Source organism: Danio rerio, chromosome 2 (assembly GCF_052040795.2).
Source record: "Danio rerio strain M-AB ecotype USA chromosome 2, GRCz13ab, whole genome shotgun sequence".
Taxonomy (NCBI): Eukaryota; Metazoa; Chordata; class Actinopteri; order Cypriniformes; family Danionidae; genus Danio; species Danio rerio.
In genome coordinates this window covers 16,919,986-16,934,472 of record NC_141022.1, presented here as the reverse complement: position 1 = coordinate 16,934,472, position 14,487 = coordinate 16,919,986, and the positions used below count along the sequence as shown (strand labels likewise).

General features: G+C 36.3%; 1 protein-coding gene across 1 annotated transcript in view; it reads left to right on the top strand.

Moving 5' to 3' along the window:
- LOC147837035 (uncharacterized) overlaps positions 1-14,487 on the top strand; it is a 200,652-nt gene that overhangs the window by 63,964 nt on the left and 122,201 nt on the right. The gene's annotated exons all lie outside the window — the stretch shown is intronic.

Below are 14,487 nucleotides of genomic sequence, written 5' to 3'. Positions count from 1 at the left end.
TCATTGAGGAAAGACATGGAGATTTTTTAATTGGAGTGCCATGATAAAATTAATCTGAGAGTGAATTCTTCATTTGGAGAATGAAAGGGTTGGCTAATACTATCAAAATCAATTTTGTTTGCCATTATAACTAATTTTTTTTTTTTTGTAATTTAGTTAAAATGTTTGATAATGCTTTATAATGTTGAATTAGGTAACATTAGTTAATGCATTAGTTAAAATGAATTAACAATGAAAAACATCTGTTAAGCATTACTTCAGCTTATTTGTTGTTATTGTTAACTCATAAACTCAAATTCTAATGCATTTCTTTATAATAACAGCTTAAATGATTAATGTTTACTTACATATTAAATTATGTAATTGTTAATAAATTAGCATGCATGCGTCAAATATAGTAATGCGTTAGGTAATACATTAGTTCACAATATCAAATAATGAATCACAACTGCAGTTCAGCATAACACATAACCATTGTTCATTTTAACTTACCCATACTAATTTTTGCTAATTAGGTGATCTTCTTCAAAGCAGTTTAACCCAATAATAACTGATGTGTTACTAACACGTATGGGTTTGTCACAAAGCAGCGATTATTGATTTTACTGGACCTCAAATTAGCAAACTGTTTAACACATCAGTTAATTTTGTGTTAGTGGTATGTCATTTTAATAAAGTCTTCAAATATAAGTAACAAATTATATAATGTATTATATTTTATATTTTCAAATTATATAATGTATCGTACTTTGCAATAAGGTTCCCATGATAAATCATGTTAGTAGAGTACACAAAAATGACTAACCTACAAATTGAAGCTGCTTTTTTTTAGTTTAACACCCCAAAACCATATCCATTCATTTGTATGTTTATTGTTTAGTGCTTGTGTAGTGAGTCATTGTTCATTATTTGTTATTGTGAATTAATGCATTATTCAACACTATATTTATTACTATATTTCTAAGTTTACATTATTTGTGTGTTTCATTAAGTGGTGTATTTAATCCATTAACAAATTAATTAGTGTATGTATAAGTAAACATTAACTAATTTAGCTGTTAATGTAAAGGGATGCATTAGAATATGTGCAAGTTAATAGAAGTTATGTAATGTTGAAAAGTTATGCTAACCAAGTTATGTAATGCTGAACGAAATCATTGTTAAATGTTAATGTTAACATAAATAATGCACTATAACAATTCATATATGTTTAGTTATCATAAACAAATATCATGTAATTCTTAACAGATGTGTTGTTCATTATCATAACATCATAATTAATATTAACTATTACATTAACTAACGTTACCCAATGCAACCATATTGTAAAGGGTTGAAAGCCTTCAAACTCCCCCAAAAGAAGGTCTGCAGAACGGGTACAACCAAGAGTCAACATCCTTGAAGACACAAACCCACCAGACCAACAGTGAAGTGCCACAACTATACTCAACTCAGAGCGGGGACATGGTCTGGGAATGGAAAGGCTTGCAGGTCCAAAGCTTCCGGAGGCTCGGGGGGCGTCTACGGCCTGTATGCACTCCGTAGCGCGCCTGCAGCCGCGGTCAGCGCACGGGCGGCCGGCCTCCGAGTCGTCCGAATCCCGCACCTCCTCGGAGGATGAGGCTAGCCAAGACACGACGGGGATCGCCGGCTGGGTGGACTGTTGCTGGACCTCTATTTCTTAAAGGGGAAGGACACCCCCCCCTGCACAGGGGGACGTGGGGCGGGGGCACGGGCCGAGTATCGACAGGGGGTGGGTGTTGGGAGTAAACGGAGTCCAGGGGGTCGGGCTGGCGAGCTGAGCGGCAGACAAGAATGCCCAGGATGGGGAGGAAACTACCACACCCATAGAGGCCAACCCATTGGTGCTTTGGGGGACCGGGGTGGGGGCCTAACCCCTGGGGCATCACACTAGCTCCTATCGGTCAGTAACGGAGGGGTCCAACAGCAAGACTGTCAGAAACTAAATCCGGGATTCGTCGCGTTCACCGAAAACTCAACGGCAGGTCAGAGAATTTTGGTGTCGGGCAAATACCTCTAGGCGCGGGACATCCCGACAAGTAGGCCGGGAAGGGTGGTCTCCCGTCGGGCATGACTTGATGGGCTCGGCCCTGGGTCTAATCAACGCCCCCGGTGAGCGCCAGGCCAGAGGTATTTCAGTTGGACCTTATTGCTCCAGATGCGTGAACGGTGCCGCTGGTGAACCACGGAGCCACTGACCTCCGGGGCCTTGTGTCACGCGCTCTATGCCCGGGGAACCCCCACTCTCCGGGGGCAAGCGCCGGTCCCAAAGGACCCTCTGAATTGGCACCTGATCACCAGCAGTGCCCGGGCACCCCACTATTAAGCCCGGGGACACTGACTTCTCTAAACCGCACGGGCAAGACAGACATGCCGCTGGTGACCCAACTGGGCAAGACGTACCACTGGTGGCCCAACCGGTCTTTGGGTTTGTGAATGGGGCACCACCGGCCTTTGGGTTGTGGATAGGGCACCAGCGGCACGTAGTTCTAGCCTCAGGGAAAAAGGAATCCCGTGTTTACTGTGGGGAAACGGATGCTCTCTTGCGGCTTGACAGCTCGACCTTAGCCCCTGACACTCATGGGGTTCAGCCCACTGGCCTTGCCCAGGTTCGGTCGCACCTCCTGGGGCAACAGGCCTGCTCTTAGACCCCTGGTTCCTTCAACCGCTAAACCCGATATTGCCCTAAGTCCCCTTTTCTTCGCGTTTACCGAAGCCTTGACGGCAGGTCAGCGGGTCACGCCGAGAAAGGTGATCTCTCTTCGGGCATGGCTTGGTGGGCTCGGGCCTGGGTCTAATCAACGCCCCCAGTGAGCTCATCCATTGCGTTTGCCAGCGGTCGTTCCAAAGACCCACCTTCCCCGATAGAGACCCACCATCCCAAAATGAGTGTTAGTTGTTCCAAACAGCAGAAAAAAAAAGCATTTTGTTTTCAAAATGAAATTTTTTACTTACTCGATTAATTAAATATGAAAGCCGTGTAACGTGCTATCGATTTACGTGTTGTCTTTTTCCCCTTTAAATCTCTCAAATTATCATATGTGATCTCTCTGTTATTGGACTTTTTAAGATAAGGGAAAAACGTCCAAATCATACACAAGATATCTTAAACTGTTACTGTTCACTGTTGTGCTCAACAATAGTGCAATACAATATTAAAAATTCAGAATTCAATAATGAATAGAATAAATATTGATAATTCAAGATGTTTCAGGGAGCAGGTCGACGCACACACACAGAGCGCTATGATAAAGCACGTGAAACGCCATGTGTGTGTCGATTAAAACATGTTATTTGCGAAATAAATTCAGATTTTTTTTTTGATAGGCTATAAATGATAATGTATTAGTTATCTACCACTAATAAGTAGGCTAATATGCCAAAAAATCTGCTATTCAAAAAAAAAAAAAAAATACTAATGTTCATATTGGCTCTGGTGCATTAAATAATATTAACATTAAGATTTTTTTTTTAAATCACAAAATAGAAATAGAAAATGGTATGGAATGTTGATATTTTTAAAGGTATCATCTTAAAGTTGTAAATTCCAACACTACAGTTAAAACATATTTATTTTTTATAATTCAGCTTTTGCTGAACAAATGATTAAATGTTTTAATTTTAGGTAATAAAAAGTTTTATATTGTTTGTCAACTCTGTCATGGATGATTTTAGTAATGTTTAGAAATAATAATAAATCATAGCAAGAAAAATCGTAATGTGCAGTTACTAAATTTAGACTGAATTGACAGTAATATAGTTTTACAACTTTTTAGCCAAACCTTCTACTTGCTATAACTGCAAAGATCACATGATACTAATGAAATCAGCATTAAAATATTTTTCATTTGTAAAATATGTGATTAATGAAATATTCAGTTTTTCTTTTGTAATTGTGATAATAATAGCATTGACAGTTTACAGTTTAAACATTCAAAATTAAAATATTGGTGACATTTTTTTTTAAAGAAAAGCAACATAAAATATTTTTGCATGATGAAAAAACGCACTGACTAATTCGTAAATCAAGAAATCGTGATTTTTGGTAATATGATCTTTGAAAATGATGAACACATTTTATAAATAATCAAAAATGTAACAATGTAACATAACATTTTTTTACAAGCTGAAAAAAATATGGCTTTGGTCACTAAATGTACCTGCAACTACAGGATCACCCATATAGTTCATGGAGAGCAACATGTTTTTTCTGAGGTTTTCTTGCAAAACTTGGCAAACATCACTTAAGTGTAGAAGCCCGTTCCTGCCACTGAATGATAAAAAAAAAGAATTAATAAAAAAAATAATAATAATTATAATAATATAAAAATTTTTTAAAAAGTCAGAATTCTGAGTTACAAAGTCGCAATTCCGAGTTATTTATCAGAATTCAGAGTTATAAAGTCGCAATTCCTAGTTATAAAGTCAGAATTCTGAGTTATAAAGTCGCAATTTCGCGTTATAAAGTCAGAATTCTGAGTTATAAAGTCGCATGGTCCCACTTTATATTAAGTGTCCTTAACTACTATGTACTTGCATCAAAAAATAAATACAGTGTACTTACTGTGTTCATAATGTCTTTGAGAACACTTGTGGTGCTTTTGAGTTGGGATAGAGGTTGGGTTATGAACAGGTTTGGTGGTATGGGTAGGTTTAAGGGTGGGTTAAGGTGTAAGGGATGACCAACAGTGTATTTACAAATGTAATTACAATAGTTAATAACAGATGTAATTACATATGGGTATTTAATCAGGCATAAATACACAGTAAATACATGTATTTACACAATAAGTACATTGCAACAAACTATTAATTCCCGTGTAAGTACTTATTAGTTAAGGCCACTTAATATAAAGTGGGACCAGTCGCATTTCCGAGTTATAAAGTCAGAATTCTGATTTATGAGGTCACAATTCCGCGTTATAATGTCGCAATTCCAAATTATTAAGTCAGAATTCTGAGTTATGAAGTCCCAATTATGAGTTATTAGGTTCTGAGTTATAAAAAAATCTTTTTTTAATTTCGACAATTTCTCACGACATTTCATATTATGTTACGGGAGTTCCTGTTGCCAGCAGCTGAACGTTTCTGCGACGCCAAGGTATGGTCATATTTACTATTTGGCATGATAATTATTTACGATATGAAGTGTTACAGTAAATGCCGTGTTGTAATAGAAGCCTTTGGCGAGTGTAAAATCCGAAAGTTTTGCATGTGTGGTATCATAGCCTACAGGCTCATGCGGTTTCCTCGAATAGTAGTCGTGTTGCTTTTATGGACAATTAAGTAGGCTAGCTTACATTGCACCAAAAGGGAGTAAAATTAGGTTTGGATTCAAAGCTTGCTTTGTTATGTTCAATATACTAACTACAAAAGTACATGGATTTTGTTTTCTGGCTTATATACTCGGCTTTATATTGGCCTCTAGCCTCACTATGTTTTCCTATTAAAACATTGTAGGATGGACGAATTAATAATTTTACTAAGGGAGAGAAACATCCCTGAAACAACTATCAAACGACTGGAGGAAGACAAGGTAATACCTAAACAACTTACCACACACTTTTAAAGTTATAATTTGGAAGAAGTGGACATTTTAATGCATGTTTGATTTTAGTCACTTGCAGTTTTATTTCTTAAAGCAGTTATATACTGTTTATTTTACAATAAATAACTTAAGCTGAACACTTTGGCAAAGCTCCAGTGTTTACCTAAACACTTTCAATTATACTTCAGTTTAGTGACTGAATCTTAATATCAACCAGTTGCTTGTTGACATGCATAATACTAGCAGACTGGCCGCTTATTGGTACTCAAAAAACATATATTAATGCCATATTTTGCATGACCATATTTTACATTCTTTTTTAAACCATTCATAGTTACTAAGAGGCATACTTAAAGAAAACAGTACTACACCATTGGGGAATATTACAGAAATTTAATACATTTATTGAAAAACAAAGTACCAAAATGTATGTAATGGCAGAAATATGAAATGAAATATGGTAGCAGAGTTTAACTCATTTAGCTCAGTTACTGTATCAGCTCCTTAGATGTTGCAATGTCTTTATTTTGGATTTCTTATGAAAACATTAAATATAGCAAGTTTACTGTATTATAAGGAAGTACAAAGTACAAGAAGTCAGAGTGCCATTTAAATATAAATAGTGAAACCCTTACACCAACAATCTAACAATTGGATCTAACAAATTATCAGGAAGTGTCACTAGATGCAGAATCTACAGTGGGGGAAATGTATAATGCATCCAAACTCACAATGATGAGGTTCTACTTGACAACAAAAAAGGTGGAGAGGGAAGTGGAAACAGAAAGTAAAGAGGATATGTCAGATCAAATGGAGAACTTTCACAGTAATTACCAGGATCAAAGCTTTCCCTCTACTTCCAGTGGGATGAATGACTTCTTTCCTTCAGAGATGGATGTAATTTATGTTGATAGTCCGGTTAATGACACTGCATCTCCCTTTCATTCCACAGAGGATCATATTGCAGATGATGAACTGAATGTATCTTTTCAAAGTTCTTTAGTGACCTTGCCAGATTACTTAGATTCAAGCAATGTAGAGACAGTACTCACTGGTGACATCAATAGCCGCATTTCCACTATCAGGCCAGTGCGAGCCAGGGCTTATATCGGGCCAGGCCGGGCCAATCGCCCGGGAGGTTGAGCAGTGAGGCTGAAATCATGTCGCGTTTCCACTGTGGGGCTAGTAGCTTGCAGCGCATCAGCAAACCCCGCCCCCAGAACATCCCCAGAATCGAACGTCACTCAAACCGCCCACTTCAGCGAGAATCATGCAGATAAAGCACACCACATCACATCATCACAAAACTATAAAAATTAGGACAACCAAAACAAACAAATCACACGTTACTGTACAGCAGTACAACGCATGTCTATACGCACATTCCTGTGTGTTTTCATTCATCATATTCATTTACTTGCCGACCGACTATTGGCATCGAAATCCAGTGGCCTTGCCACCAATGGAGGAACCCAGCGCAGGGAGCGCATAGATCCATAATATAACACCACATATACCCTATAAAATTCTCCGTTAATAACTCGATATAAAATGTATTTTATAACATCCTCATAAACAGATGCTGTCCAACATTCATCCCAAATGCTCCGGAGAGAACTGAAACATGAGTTTTTTTCCCCTATAGGCTTTATTACTCTTCATAGGTGATTCCCTTTATTTAAAGATGTTGCTTATTATATCTTAAGTAAAGGAAAGTGTTCAGTGTTTCAGCACATAAGAGCAGCACGTAATAAAATATAGCCTATATTTTGTTGCGCTCAGCAGCTATGCACTAATAAAGCTCTTCATGTATTTACAATTTCCTTTTTTAATTTTACCACGTCATATAAAACATACACACTTGTTTGAGGACACAAAACACATTTTGAACTTGCAGTTTTCCCCGTCAAAAAAGTGCTGCGCAGCTGGAAGACAGAAAAAAAGGTCGCCTATTTCTGCTTTCACTCACCCCGAAAATGCTCTGTTTGCATGATTTGATTAATTTCATCGTATCCAAATACTTTATAAATAATATTTAAAACATTCTCCGATGTTTATTTATTTATTTATTTTTTAGAAAATATCTAAAATCTTTTTTTCAAAGAGGCATTTGAAAAATGAAAGTTTAATAAAATTTGAAACAGTTTGATATAGTACCTAATTGTTATAGCTATAGCTTTTGTTAGTTTTATATTGGTTTATTTATTTAATGTGATTTTATTATATCTGATATTTGTAATTCTTTAAATAATTTCAATATAGGGCTATTTTATCTAGATATGACACTGTTGTTTTGAGCCTACAAAAGTGGACATGAAATTTGTAAAGTTTAATGCCTTTCTGTTGTATTCATATGTATTATCTCCGAAATAAATTAAAACAATAAAAAAATAAAAGAAAAAAGCCACTCGCCGCATCAACAGAGCTATGAATGGAGCGCTCTTTTCCTCGGTCTCACACACATACACAGGCATCTAAACGCGCAAAATCACTTATTAAACTTGACAAAACCTCTTGAAAACCTTTACTGTCTGATGTGTCTTTAATATGGTGTAAAGATTATTATGCGTTATTGAAACATCAAAGAGACGCAGCAAAGAAAAGTCACTTATTAAAACTATCATTTTATGCAACAGCCTTACATTTAAAAGAGAAACATAAGGGCGATCATATACAAAAAAGACCCCAGCCTATAATTTGTTCCAGATGTTTTCTTTCTCTTATTTATTTGTTTGTTTATGTGTTTGGCGCATGTACTCGAGTGCGATTAGAAAACTGTGCCCGCCTCTCCTTTCACTCCGCCCCGGCTGGCCCTCTTTGGCCCAAGGTATTCGGCGGGCCGAAAAAGGCCGGCCGCTGGCCCCAAGAAAGCCCCGCTTTGGCCCGATTAGGCCCCGGAAGGTACAGTGGAAACGCCACTGGCCTTGGCTCGCTTTAGGCGCGATAGTGGAAACGCGGCTATTGGAATAGATGAACAAAACTTAGATGACACTTTGCCGCTGAGCCCAGAACCCATTGCTCCACAGAAAAAAATCCTTGTTGTTCATCGTGGACAAATATTTTCTGAGCTCATTGCCCATTTCTGTGATGAAACCCTTATTCATACACAGAGTGAAGTAGAAGTGAAGCTGCTGCTCCCAAATGGACAGTTTGAGATGTGTCATGATGTTGGTGGAGTGTTTAGGGATTGCCTATCAGAGTTCTGGCAGGAATTTTATGATCAGTGCACATTGGGGAACAATTTTAAAGTTCCCTTTCTTCGACATGACTTTGGCAAAGAAAAGTGAGAAAGTGTGGCCCGAATAATTTTGTTCGGCTGGAAGAAAGAAAAAAAAATATCTCCCAATAAAACTTGCACCTGTCATCCTCCAGCAGGGATCTTTGAAAAGTGATCTGATTGAGAACTTTTTGAAGTATGTCTCAGAAAACGAGTGTGCTTTGTTAGAAAGCTGCAGAAAAGACTTCTGTAGTGCAGACCAGGAGGAATTGCTTGAGACCTTAGACAACTACAGTTGTCGAAGAATTCCAACAAATGAAAACTTCAAGCAAATTTTGGAAAAACTGGCTCACAAAACTCTCATTCAAGAGCCTGCTTATGTTCTTGAACAGTGGGCATGCATACTTGGAACTCTGAGAAAGGACCTTGAGGAAATTGAAGATGTGTACTGTGCATTACAACCAACAGTGAGGAAAATTGTGCAATCTCTCAAATTTCCTGAAACAATGAATGTACAGCAAAAGGACATTTCAAAGCACTTGACATCTTACTTGAGGGAGTGTGATGCAAAACGGCAGTCTCTGTTTCTTCGATTCTGTACTGGATCAGATTTGTTTATAGGCAAAGCTATAACAGTTGATTTCACAGACCTTAAATGGTTTGAGAGAAGACCCGTGGCGCACACATGTGGCTGTTTTCTGAGGCTTTCAGTGCACTATGACAACTACCCTGATTTCAGATCTGAAATGAACAAAGTCCTTGAAAGCAACATCTGGGTCATGGACATAGTTCAGTTGATTTAGTCGGAACTGAGTTGTGGCCAGCTCCTTTGCAAGCTATTGTTTTCTGTCATTCTTATTACACTTCATACAGTTAATTCACACTGTATACAGAAAGTAAATCATTTCCTTTAATTTTGCACTTACATATTGCTGGTTACATTGAATGCAGACAAACCTTTATTATTTTTGATAATTGAGTTTTTTTTTTTTTTTTGATGATTGAGATTTTATTAAAAAAAATTTGTCCAACCAAATGTTTGCGTTAAATTGTTAATTTCAACTGTTCAGTCAAATAGGCTTGGAACTGTCCAAATGTTTTAATGGTTCCTTTTTCATACATGTACACGCTGTACCATTATTTGACAAGTTCATAAAAGAAAACAATTACTTTAATTATTCATTGAATGTTGCCCCTAAATAGTGAAAGTTTTCTTCATAGTTACAAACAACTGTTTACATTTAATTGTACAAGTTGCATCTACCCTGACATAAATGTCTGAATGATTATAATGTGTTCCTAAAGAGATAGTTCACAAAAAAATTAAAAATGTACTCATTTTTTACTCACTCCTCAAGTGTTTACAAGCCTCTATGGATTTATTTCTTTGGTTGAACACAAAAGAAGACAAACCTGTATCCATTGACTTCCATAAAAGAAAATACAAATACTATGAAAGTCAGTGGTTACAGGTTTTCAGCTTTCTTCAAACAATCTTCTTTTGTGTTCAACAGAAGAAAGAAACAAGTAAGGAGTGAGGAAATTGAAAAGTTCATTTTTGGGTGAACTATCCTTTTAGGTTTGTGTTTCTATACAGTTGGGTGTTGCATTATTGCAACAATACATAACAATTTTATAACATTGTTTTATTGAAATAGTTTTAATGTGGTTTGTTTTATTTTTTCTTGTACCACATTGTAATGTTAAGTACTCATACATTAAACAACACAACCTCCATATATTGTGCCATGTTTTTTTGAGAATTCAAGATGGAGTGAGTAGGCTACTACACTGAAAAAATGATTTATTGGATTTACAAAAAGTGGTTGCAAACAAAATGTTTAGGCTGAATTTAAACAAATTAAGTAAAACATAACTAAATTTACTTTTTTGTTTATATTCAGCCCATATAAATTGTTTGCATTTCAGCATTGCATTTTTTATTGGCCAACAAATAAATTGCACATCAAAGTCAAAAAAAAATTGAACTTTTAAAATCAATTTCACTTAAAGCTCTGTAGTGGTGCACAAAAACTGACAGCCGGTGTACCATGTTAAAATGATTACAGGTGCGTTAAGCATGTATAGGAAAAACATTGGGAATACTGTTCGAGCATTTGTTTGAAGCAAAAATGTACTACTACAAAGTTGAATATTTAATAATAAAAATACCATTACAAATTCAGTTCTTTATTTCAGGTATAACACAAAATACAGACAGTTTACCATTTAAACCCTTTAGTTTATATTTTAAATATACCTCCCCTTTATATTCCTAAGGTGAAACAAATGAAAATTCTATACATTTTGAAAAGTTTCAGTATTATTGCTTTACAGTTTAAACGAAATTATTTTACTTTTGAGTAACAAAAGACTTCTAAAACTCACTTCCTGTTTCTATTGCATTCAGGTTAGGTCTAAAAGTATTAATAGAGCATCACAAAAGTGTTCAAAATCATGCAAAAATGTGCATTGCTGTAGTTGGGAAAGATGTCATTTAAAAAAGTAGTCATAAAAAAAGTTTTTTTTTTTTTTGTGTGAAGTGCATCTTTATGCACTTTTATTCTTATCTCATCTACCTAAGTTTGCTGGCCTTCTTTTGCACATAAGGATGGGATGGTCTGGAACAAATTATTCATTCCTTCTGAAAACACAAAGCAACATCACTTTGATTGTGTATCATCATAAACAAAGAATTATATTACAGGTTATTTACTGTACCTTGAGCACTGTGTCTGACAGACAAGGGATCCTGAAGCGTGTATGAAAATGATGGGATGTAACAGTTGTTCCATTATAGTATGTAGAGTAAAGGTACATTAATCCCATAACCCTAGAAGACAGGGCTGTTACTAATCAAATGCAGTCAGCATCAATAAAATCCATCCTTCGATTGCCACAGTGGCACAGAAGATACATCAGATGTGTCATTCATTCATTTACTCATTCATTAGTAACGAAGAATTCATGTTTTTAAATTATTCTTTGTTTGCTGTGAGCATTTTGCATGCTGTTTATGTGCCCCAGTACATGAAAAAAGCAATGTTATTTGACATGTCTGTTAAATGCAGCTAAGTTGTAAAACAAATGTGATGCATAAAAAATACAATTCCAGTTGTATCAATAATGGCATTGTGTTAATGTTTTGTTTATAGATTTTTTTTCATATAAAAATATGACATGTCAGTGGCAATCCCAATTTAAATATTATGCCCTTAAATTATACAATATGGCATTTAGACAACTGGCTTGTTATCAGTTACATAATTAAAGATGTAATGACTTTTTGAGTCTGGGGAATAATGGTAACAAAATTCATTAACATATTCATGTTTAAAGCCAAATAATAATAAAGTGAAATATAACTCCTGCTCACCTGTTATCTTGATAGACAGACACAGCACAGTGAAAGTAAAGTGGGAATTGCAGAGATTTTAACCTCAAAGAGTTCTTTTGAGACTTGCATGAAAAAAGCACAATAGAAGTGTTTCAAATAATGCTCAGACATAATATTGTGTGTGTGTGTGTGTGTGTACAATACCTTTACCTTCTAGTGAAAGTTGCAGATAAGATCTCAATGGTGCATCTAGTCACCCAAGTCCAGTCCTTCAAGGATTAGTTCAGGAAGCTTAAGGTAAAGGTCTGTAATTTCATAAACATCATCTGACAATGCAAGGTTATGTTCATCCATCAGTTCTACGCACAGTTGAAAGACATCCTCATCACAAGGGTAGTCTTTAACTTAACACTCCTCTTTGCAAATACTCAGCTTTGTTTGTTCAATTGGATGCAAGAAATTCTGCACTCCATATAAGCTGGGAACAGCAAACATTATTGAAGGTCGACCACTGGGAGCACGTGGATTGTGAGTTGGCCGTATCCTGTGGCAATTCCAGGCACTGACTATTTCATCAAGCTTTTCCTTTATAAAAAAAAAAGCAACAAAATTAAATTAATAAACACACTGTAAACTGCATATTGTAGGCTATGTAAATATTAAGTTAATCTTTAACGGCAATATTGTTTTTATGATTAAATAAACTACAGTAAACCAAATGTTACCTGTATAGAATGCTGAAAACAAAACTGGATGAGAGATTTATCAATGAAACTATCAACAAAGTGCCCATCTTCTTTTAGCTGTTCAAAATGATCCATCCAAAATTGTATGCACTGACTTCTAAAAGTGGACCACCATCGTTCAATTCTCTGGTTCCCCGTGCTTGGACCAAGAGTAACAGATTCGGCACAAGCAGTGCCTCTGAAGAATGTCTGCATATCTGCTAAATGCGTATTTTCAGTTCCATGGTCAATGCGAATTCTATGTGGAAATCCGTTATTCTCAGCAACAGCTTGTATGAAATAACCCGCAATTACTCGTGGGTCATTGTTCGTTTTGTATGCTTCAAGCCAGATCATTTTTCTGGAAAACCCATCAATGCATCCGTTTATGCATATTCCGTAAGGTTTCAACTTGTCGTATCCGTCAATATGCCAAACATAGTTTGGTCCGCGGCTGTTATACATGCGTCGCCGCAGACGACCGTGAGCGCGCCGGTCAACTCCCTGTCCATCTAACAGCCGCATCAAATGACGGACAGCTTCTCTGTAATAATGCCAGACAGCCAACATTTCTGGTGCATCCAACGATATCCATGTTGTCGTCCCGATGTCTGTAGCTGTTGGTTTATAAAACGTGCCACGTCGGCCTCGTCTGTTTTATTGCGTCTCCGCCACAACTGAACTCAGAATTGTGACTTTATAACTCAGAATTCTGACTTTATAACTAGGAATTCTGACTTAATAACTCGGAATTGCGACTTAATAACTCAGAATTCTGACTTTATAACTCAGAATTCTGACTTAATAACTCAGAACTGCAACTTTATAACTCAGAATTCTGACTTTATAACTCGGAATTCTGACTTAATATCTCGGAATTGCGACTTAATAACTCAGAATTCTGACTTAATAACTCGGAATTCTGACTTTATAACTCGGATTTCTGACTTAATAACTCGGAATTCTGACTTTATAACTCGGATTTCTGACTTAATAACTCAGAATTGTGACTTTATAACTCAGAACTGTGACTTTATATCCATGTTGTCGTCCCGATGTCTGTAGCTGTTGGTTTATAAAACGTGCCACGTCGGCCTCGTCTGTTTTATTGCGTCTCCGCCACAACTGAACTCAGAATTGTGACTTTATAACTCAGAATTCTGACTTTATAACTCGGAATTCTGACTTAATAACTCGGAATTGCGACTTAATAACTCAGAATTCTGACTTAATAACTCAGAACTGCGACTTTATAACTCAGAATTCTGACTTTATAACTCGGAATTCTGACTTAATATCTCGGAATTGCGACTTAATAACTCAGAATTCTGACTTTATAACTCAGAATTCTGACTTAATAACTCGGAATTCTGACTTTATAACACAGAATTCTGACTTAATAACTCGGAATTCTGACTTTATAACTCGGATTTCTGACTTAATAACTCAGAATTGTGACTTTATAACTCAGAATTGCGACTTAATAACTCAGAATTGTGACTTAATAACTCAGAACTGCGACTTTATAACTCAGAATTCTGACTTAATAACTCAGAATTCTGACTTAATAACTCGGAATTGTGACTTAATAACTCAGAATTCTGACTTTTTAAAATTTTTTTATATTATTATATTTTTT